The following is a 9573-nucleotide window of genomic DNA, read 5'->3' as shown; positions in this document are numbered from 1 at the left end:
CAAAAAAAAAAAAAAAAGAAAAAAAGAAAAAGAGTAATTGCTTTTGATTCCTGATTCTTTGATGCTATTTCAAGCCATAATGGCCATTTCTACATGGGTCAGGCTTTAAAAGCCGTAATTCCTTTCATGTGTTGCTAAATGGAGATGTTAACGGAGGAGGAGGGAGAAGAGATTTTTTAAAAAGAATTATTTAGTTTTAAAATTTATTATTTTAAAATTTGCTGTTGAGTGCATGTGCTCACCAGAGAGACAGACAAACAGAATGAGAGAGAATGAGAAAGCTAGCTGGAGGACTTGAAATGTGCTTGGCCATGTGGAAATCCAAAGCCTTAACTACCATATCACCTGCTGGCTCCATGGGAGAAGATGTTTTGCTTGGGCACAGGGCATATTAACTTGTGAAATATTTAATAGCAAATCAGAAATAGCCTTTATTTCAGGGATTGGAGCTAGAAAATGACTGGTACTTAATGTCTACCTTAATCTGTCAGATGACAGCTATATGTCCTTGAACTTGAGTATCAGACTGATAGCTATTACTACCTCTGTCCCCACAAAATTTTCTTACAGTTTAACCAGAATGATGATGTACTATGTTCAAAGCCTTCATGATCCTAATGTCATGGGTTATGTAATAAGACTTCTCTTTTGTTACATAGGTCATCATTGCCAAAGAATATTTACGAATTGCAATAGGACATGCCAATTCTAGGTACTATTATGCAGACACCTTTTGCTTTTTCTAGGATAATTGATCCAAGACCTCAATAATACAAAACATTATGCTTAGAAGGTAAGAATTATCTCCGACTAAGTGTGATTTAGGGAGTTGTGTTCACAACCCATTCATCTCTATGAAGGATTTGGAGTTCCAGGAAGCAAATCTATTTCTAGTTAGACCTAGAGGGTATAGGGTTGTTTGGGGTCTAAGTTAATCCTAGATTGGCACTGATGGAGAGAGAATGTTGAAATTGGTCATAGTTTACAATATACTTGCCTCCAAAATGTGAAGTGGCTGATTTGGAAGTCTTAAGTGGTAGTGGATTTGAAACAGTTCTTTTCCCTCTTTTGATACTTCATTGAGGATTTGTTTGGTTCCTTTGAACTCTTCCACACTAATCTAAAATCTAAGCTCAATGAGAGCAGGGACTGTGTACTGCTAGCCTCTAACAGAGTACCTGGCATAAATAGTAAATATTTGTTGAAAGAATGACCTATTTGCCATTTCCTCTAAATGAATAGGAGCTTTATTTTTAAAAAATCAGATTAACAGATTATTGCCTGCTTGACTCCCTTGCCTTTATAGTTCATTCATCTCTTGGGCCATTAACTTCCTCTACATTGAGCCCTAAATTTAGATCCAGGGCCTAATCCTGTCCCTGGGTTGTGGGATGTGAAATGTGCTAGACAAGTAGTATTTCAGCAACTCAGCATTAGCTTTACTGCTGGTCCTGCTTCAAACTTGGGTGCAGGTTTTGGTGATATTTCTCTTGCCCTATATGGCTAACTACGTTTGTGCACCCTTCCATCAACCAAGAGTCTTTGCTCTGTGCCTTAGTTTGTCTAGAGTTTATGTCCATTTACAGACAGCATGGCTGGATCCCTTATAGCTGCTGCTTGGCCTGATGTCCTCCTTCCCTACATGCACCTGAAACTAGGGGTTGTAATAGCCTTGAGGGTTTTAGGACAGGTAAAAGACATTGCAAAATCAATATTAGGAGAACAGAGGGTGCCATTTCTACACTTGACTCATTGGGAAATTTCTCTTTGACTTGCTCTGCAACGGAAAGGGAAAGGAGATTCTTTTCCTCTTCTCTCCTCTACTGCAGCCCATTGCTCCCAGGACCCAGAGTACAGACTCATATGAATAATGCCATGGTTGAGACTGATTTACAATTCATAGAGAGTTTTTGGGAACTGGTCTGATAACCTACCTTTTTTTTTTTTTCCTTACAGGAAGATACATTCTGAGTTTCAGTTGACTAACAAACTTTGGAACACAACCCATTGATATATTGGAGATGGTTTAGTTTCTCTACCAGGGAGTCTTGAGAGGTTTTTGCTATAGTGCACGTGCGCTCACCAGAGAGACAGAAAGCGAGAAATCATCCCCCCAGGGGGGATGGCCATGCCACAATCCCTTCTCCTCCGTTCTCCTCTCGGGATCTTGGGCATGCATGCAAACGCGCCCTGCGTGAGTTTTAAGCCACCGGGTCTGGGACTCGAACTGGAGTCGACCACGTGGGAGTCCAGCAGCATAGCTATTATGCTAACTGCTGGTCCCGTCTACCAGGGAGTCTTAAGTAAATGAATTTCCAGGTTGTTCTCTATGTCATAATGGATGTCACTTCTTTTCTCTAACTCCAGGTAAATGGTAGAGATTTTTCTTTACAAGATTGATGTCATTATTTTGGGCAAAAAATGAGCTGGCCAAAGAAAATTCTCCTGCTTTATTTTGGTAGTAGAGGTCATTATTTTGGAAAGGAAGTTAGTTTAGAGCAACTTTTAAAAACATTGGAATTTAAATTTTTTAATACTTTTTTGTCTTAATTAAAATAATACTGATTGAGACCATTTATATGACAAATTCTCCCAGGGTTTCTTTAACTCTTCAATTTTGTTGGAAAGCATAAAATACAGAAATATAATGTTCTTGGAATGAGAAACAGGAATATGCTAACCTTTGAAGAAAGAACATTTTTGGTAACAGAAGATATTAGCCAGAGGGACTTTTCATTGCATTCTCCTAATTGTTTTACAGCTAGTATGTTGAAAGATGAAGTCATTATGAATATTTCAAGGGTCACATCCCGTGGCTCCCTGCAGGATATGTCCAGGGAAATTTAACTCTTGTCGGTTGGCACTAATAAAGACTAAATTCACAAAGAAACAAATAGATGTCCAACACGCATGCTCTGCCTTGGTGATATGGCATTAAAGTCACTGAGGGATGAAGTAAGTCATCTGCTTTTAAATTTAATCAAAGCTTCCTTAAGACATTTAGCTCAGTTAAGCTAACTTCCATTTCTCCACCACATTTGGAGAATACAGTGGCTTAAGTAAGATGCATGATAAAATTAAAGTGGCAAACTATGTTCCATTAAAATTACTCTCGTGGCTTAGTTAAATGTTAACATTATTAACAGTATGTCCTTTTTTGAGAAGATGAGAGAACACTTTGTTTTAGAGGGGAAGAGTGGGCCTGCACAAGCTGAAGTGAAATAAGATGGCAAGCATTCTTCGAAAGGTGCTAAAATGAAGCATAGAAACAGCATTTATTTTCCCCTTCCTCTCTTTTTTTTAATCCAAGACATTTAGACATGCTTTGGCCAATAGACTGTGAGTAGATATGCCATATGCCATATCCAAGTAGAGATTTAAGGTCATTATGTGCTTTGCCTTGGCCCCTTTCCCCCCCACTTTCTCCCAAGAGTAGTATAGCCCAGGTTAGACCTCAGGCTAGGTCCCAGAATGAGGACACATCTATGTCTATAGAGTAAAGCTAAGAAGGACAGCACAGTTGCAACTGACCTGCAGTTAACCTACAGTTCACATATAATAGCAAACAGTAGAGGTCAGAAGTCACTGAAATTTCCCTCTAAGTTTAAGCACAAGGTGAGAAGGCCCACCTATAGTGTAGCAGTTAAGTCCTATTTGTATAAGGAGCCAGGTCACTGACCAGGATTTGAATCTCAGTCCTGGTGGCTCAAAAAATATGCCAGGGGGCCAGCAGGTGGTGTAGTGGTTACACTGCTGGACTCCCCAAAAACTCATTCGCAGTTTGAGCGAGCCCCAGATACGGTGGCTGCAAAATCACTCCGGGCAACATGTGCGTGCATGTCCAAGATCCCAGGAGGAGAATGGAGGAGAAGGGATTGTGGTGTGGCCATCCCCCCGGGGGTGATTTCTCACTTTCCCTCTCACTGTCTGTCTCTCGAGCCAGTGCATGCACCAGAAGGCAAAAACCTCTTAAAACAAAACAAAGCGCAAAAAACACCAGATCCTTGCCCAAAATCACAATGGGAGGGAGAAATAGAGGAAAAAGGATTGTGGCATGACTATGCCCAATTTGGGGGGTGCTTTCTTTCTCTCTGGTAAGCACACATGCACTCTGGCAATAAAAAAAGAAAAAAAAGTGTTCAATCTCACTGCTTCTAGTCTACAATATGCTGGAGTTCTAGCCAGGGAAGTAAACAAGTCAATGAAATAAAAGGCATCTAAATCGTAAAGGAAAAATCAAAACTATCTCTATTTGCAGATGGCACATTTTATGTATGAAAAATCATAAATTGCAGATTTCATGTATATAAAATTACAGGGACTCCACTAAGAACTTGGAACTGATAAATGAGTTCAGCAAGGTTAGCAGATTAATTTACAGAAACAAATTATATTTCTATATAGTAGCAATGAGCAAATTGAACATGAAATTAAGAAAATTAACAATAGCATCATAATGGTTAAGGTATTTAGAAATAAATATTTAAGAGAAATTTTTACTTCTTAGGACTATAGAACATTATTAAAAGAAATATAAAAAGTCTGGGGCCAGCTAGAGGTGTAGTGCTTAAGGCAACTGGATCCCACATTGACCAACTGCATAGTTCAAGTTCTGGACCTGATGGCTAGAAAAACACCAGGCATATGTATGTGTGTATCCAAAATCCCTGAGGGGAGAATAGAATAGAAAGCATTGAAGCATGGCCAGGATGGGTGCTTTCTCACTTTCCCTTCCTCTGTCTCTCTGGCAAACACATGTTTCCTATGGCAAATTTAAAAAGCTATTTTCTTTAAATAATTTTTTAGAAGAATTGTTTATTTTACTTATTTTTTTAAAACGTGACCAGAGAGAGTGAAAGGGAAAGTGAGGAAGCAAGCCACTAGGTCCAGGACTCAAACAGTGGTTGGCAATGTGAGAATCCAGTGCCTTTAAACACCACACCACCTGCCAGCCCCATTCTTTATTTTTATTAAAGAATTATTTAATTTTATTTTTTCATTTATTTTTAATTTGACCAGAGAGAGACACACAGAGAGAAAGAGAGGGAAAGTGAGAAAGCAAGCCACCAGGTCTGGGACTTGAACCACGGTCAGCCATGTGGGAGTGTCCAGTGCCTTAACGATGCCACTTGCTGGTTCCTCAGCCCTATTCTTTAAATTATTTTTAAAAATTAAACAAGACCTAGATAAATAGACACCCTGCATTTATGGATCAGAAAACTTACTATTATGGCAACATTTCTCTAATTGATCTATAGATTCAACAATCCCTATCAGATTCTAGCTGGCTTCTTTGTAGAAATTGATAAATGGATCCTAAGATTTATATGGAGGGACCAGCAGATGGTATAATGGCTATGTTGCTGGACTCCCATGTAGTTGACCGCAGTTCGAGTCCTGGACCCGGTGGCTTAAACTCATGCCAGGCATGTGTGTGTGAGTGCCCAAGCTCTTGAGAGGAGAATGGAAAAGAAGGGATTGCGGTGTGGTCATCCCCTCCAGGAGGTGATTCCTTGCTTTCCATCTCTCTGTCTCTGTCTTTTTGGTGAGCACATGCACCCTATAGCAAAAAGTTTTCAAAAAAAAAAAAGATATGGAAATTTAAGGGACCCAGCATAACCAAAATAATGTTGATAAAACAAAGTTGGAGGACTTACTTTCTGATCTTAGAACTATACAGGAATCAGCAGTTAGTGTAACGGCTATGTTGCTGGACTCCCATGTAGTCGACCATGGTTCGAGTCCTGGACCCAGCAGCTTAAACTCTCTCCGGGTGCGTGTGCGTGCGTGCCCAATATCCTGAGAGGAGAATGGAGGAGAAGGGATTGCAGTGTGGCCATCCCCCTTGGGGGATGATTTCTTGCTTTCTGTCTCTCTGTCTCTCTCTGTCTTTCTAGCAAGCACACACACCCTATAGCAAAAAACCTCTCCCCCAAAAAAAAACCAAAACTAGACAATATAACTAATAATCAAGATAGTATGATATTCACATAAAGATAGACATATTGCTAAACGAAATAGAATTGAGAATCCAGAAATACACATTCACATTTATAATAAACTGATTTAAACAAGGGTGCCCAAACTATTCAATGAAGAAACAACAATCTCTTTAGTAGATGGTAGTGGGACAACAGTATATCTACATGCAAAGAAATAAACTTGGACCCCTACATCATACCACTAACTTGAAATGGATCAAAAACCTAAATGTAACAGGAAAAAAAGAAACTATAAAACTCTTAGAAGGAAATATAGAATCAAGTATTTGTGACCTTGGATTTGTCAATGGTATTTAGATATGACACCACATGTATTAGCAAAATTGAAGAAAACAGATAAATTAGACTTAAACTTTGTGCTTTAAAGCAGTGGTCTCCAACCTTTTTGGCATGAGAGACTAGTTTTGTGGAAGACAATTTTTCCACGGACCAGGACTGGGGAGAGACAGGGTGGTTTTTGGATGATTCAAGTGCATCACATTTATTGTGTACTTTAATTCCATTATTATTACATTGTAATATATAATGAAATAATTATACAACTCACCATAATGCAGTATTTGCAGCCACTCCCCCTTGCTAGCATCACTGCCTCACCTCCACCTCAGATCATCACATATTCAATTCTCCTAAGGAGAGCTCAACCTAGATCCCTTGCATGCACAGTTCATAAAAGGGTTCATGCTCCAATAAGAATCGAATGCTGCTGCTGATCTGACAGGAGGTGGAGCTCAGGCAGTAATGCACCCACTAGGGAGTAGTTGTAAATACAGATGAAGCTTTGCTTGCTTGACTGCCACTAACCTCTTGCAGTGTGGCCTGGTTCCTAACAGGCCATGGACTGGTCCTGGTCCTGTCTGTGGTTCAGGGGTTGGGGACCCCTGCTTTAAAGGACATCATCCAAAAAAAAAAAAAAAAAAGGAGAAAAAAGAAAAAAAATGGAAAGGGCCAGCCAGCCTTGTTGCCAAGTGGTTAATGGAGCTGGTTCCTCTATGGCTGACAGTGGTTTTATTGCCAATTATGGGCCTTGAGAAACATGCTAGACACATGTGTGTTTATGTCCAAGGTTCTGACAGCATGGAGAAATAGAGAAGAGGGAATTGTGGCATGACCACATCCCACTGGGGGGGGGGGTGGTTTGCTTTCTCCCTTTCCTTCTCTCTCTGTCTGTCTTGGTTGAGTACATACACCATCTGGCAAATTTAAAAAAATGGAAAGACAACCCACATACTGGAAGAAAATATTTGTAAATCATGTATCTGATAAGGGTCTTATATCTAGACAATATAAAGAGTCCTTACAAATCAATAATAAAAAGGCACATAACCCAGTTTAAACATGGGCAAAAAACCTAAATTGACACAGAAGATACAGAAATGTCTGGCAAGTACTTTAATATTAGGCAGCAGGGAAGTGCAAATCAAAATCTGAGATACTGCTTCACTGTCATCAGGATGGCTATAATAAAAAAGAATATCAAATGTCCGAGATGTTGAGAAACAAGAATCCTCATGTATCACTGGTGGGAATTTAAAATGGGGCAGTAACTTTGAAAAATAATCTAGCTGTTTTTCAAATAGTTAAATATAGGTTTATTATTTTGTTTAGTTGCCAGAGGGTGTGTGCACTTGCCTGCAGCACAGAGAGGGACAAAGCATCTCCCAGTGTTGTGTACTCATGCCACAATCTCTTCCCCTTCATTTCTCCATCCTGTTGAGACCTTGAGCACATGTATGTGTGCATGCCTACACATGCATGCGTGCATACACACACACACACACACACACACACACACACACCCCTGATGTGTTCTTTAAGCTGCTGGAGTTTGGATCCGAACCACAGTTGTCCAGGTGGGATCTGGTTCCCTTAACCACTAGGTTATGGGGCTGTCCCTAGAGTTGCTATTTTACTCATCAATTCTACTCTTAGGTATACATCCAGGAGAAATGAAACGTGTTTACACAGAACCCTGTACACAAATATAAATAGCAGCATCGCTTATAATAAAGAACCTATATGCTCATTAAATGAATTTCTAAAGTGGTATGCATATTCATTCATTAGAATATGATTTTGACATAAAAGGAAATGCAGTATTAATACATGCTACAACATGGAAAAACTCGGAAAACATACAAAGCCTCAAAAGACCACACATTATATGACTCAATGTATATGAAATGCCCAGACTAGGCACATGTACAGAGATAGAAAATAGGTTAGTGACTACCTACATCTGGCTGTGATGAGGGAGTTACAGGGTCATAGCAAAAGTATAGGGATTTTTTTTCTTGGATTGATGGAAATATTTTATAATTGATTATGGTCATGGTTGAAAACAGAATATACTAAAAACCACTGAAGTGTGTAGTTTAATTTGTGAATTGTATGCTATGTGAATTATATTTCAATAAAGATGATACCAAAAAGTTGGTTTTTGACATTGTGTAAGAGCTTGATTATGCTTTTATCTATTCTAAGAAATAAAGTACCTGAGATATTCATGTTAAGTATATGAAATACCTAGCCTATCTAAAATACCTGGCATAGTTGAAGCTTATCTTTTTTATTTGGAAGCTTTTCTCATATTGTGGAGTTGATGATGAGGCAGTTCTTAAAATAATGTTGAAATAATATAAAAATAATGTTGAAATAATATAAAAATAAAGAATCTTTAGTAATTGTGGAGGAATGAAGTGGTTGCATGAACCCTCTCACAAGTAAGAGTTATGAAATTTGATTTAAAAAACTTGGTAAAGCAACTGTGAAGAGTACAAAAGCAGATGATAGAAAGAAAATTGCAGCTGCAAGGGGTAAGAGTTGTGAGTTTGTAGTTTTCTGGTCTGAAGACATTTCCTGACCCCATGGCTATGGTTGAGAGAAATAGCAGTAGAATAACACAGCCTTGCTGCCTCAAGGTACCTTTCGGATGGAAAGATCAGCTGGAAGTTTAAAGGAGCAACTGTGAAGAGTACAAAAGCAGATGATAGAAAGAAAATTGCAGCTGCAAGGGGTAAGAGTTGTGAGTTTGTAGTTTTCTGGTCTGAAGACATTTCCTGACCCCATGGCTATGGTTGAGAGAAATAGCAGTAGAATAACACAGCCTTGCTGCCTCAAGGTACCTTTCGGATGGAAAGATCAGCTGGAAGTTTAAAGGAGAAATTCTTTTTTATTTAAAGAATTTTAAATTTTATTTATTATTATTTTCATATGAGTTCATCAGAGAGAGAGTGAGAATGAGAGAGAGAAAGTGAGAAAGCAAGCCACCAGGTCTGGTATTTGAACCATTGTTGGTCATGTGGGAAGTGCAGCACCTTAAGCACCATGCCACCTGCTGGCCCTTAAAGGGGAAATTCTAACAGCAATAGAATCAGAAAGAGTCAGACTCAAATTCCAAAAACAAATTCTGCCTATATTCCTTTGATGGTTTAACTATGTATGTGCAAGAATGTATGATGCCCAACACAAAACATGTAAAGACTAGAGAGAAATCTGTATTTGAAATATGGAGCAAGTTCCATGCATTTGCTTTTTTTCTAGTATATGTTTGGTTTAATTTTTTTCCCTA

The 9573-nt window shown here is 38.8% G+C and overlaps 1 pseudogene; it reads left to right on the top strand.

Annotated features, from left to right (window-relative positions):
* Nucleotides 1–9573, top strand: part of LOC102489201 (gem-associated protein 8-like) — a 26344-nt pseudogene that overhangs the window by 4963 nt on the left and 11808 nt on the right.

Source organism: Tupaia chinensis, unplaced genomic scaffold (assembly GCF_000334495.1).
Source record: "Tupaia chinensis unplaced genomic scaffold, TupChi_1.0 Scaffold143572_1, whole genome shotgun sequence".
In the NCBI taxonomy this organism is placed as follows: domain Eukaryota; kingdom Metazoa; phylum Chordata; class Mammalia; order Scandentia; family Tupaiidae; genus Tupaia; species Tupaia belangeri.
This window is presented reverse-complemented; position numbering and strand designations above follow the sequence as displayed.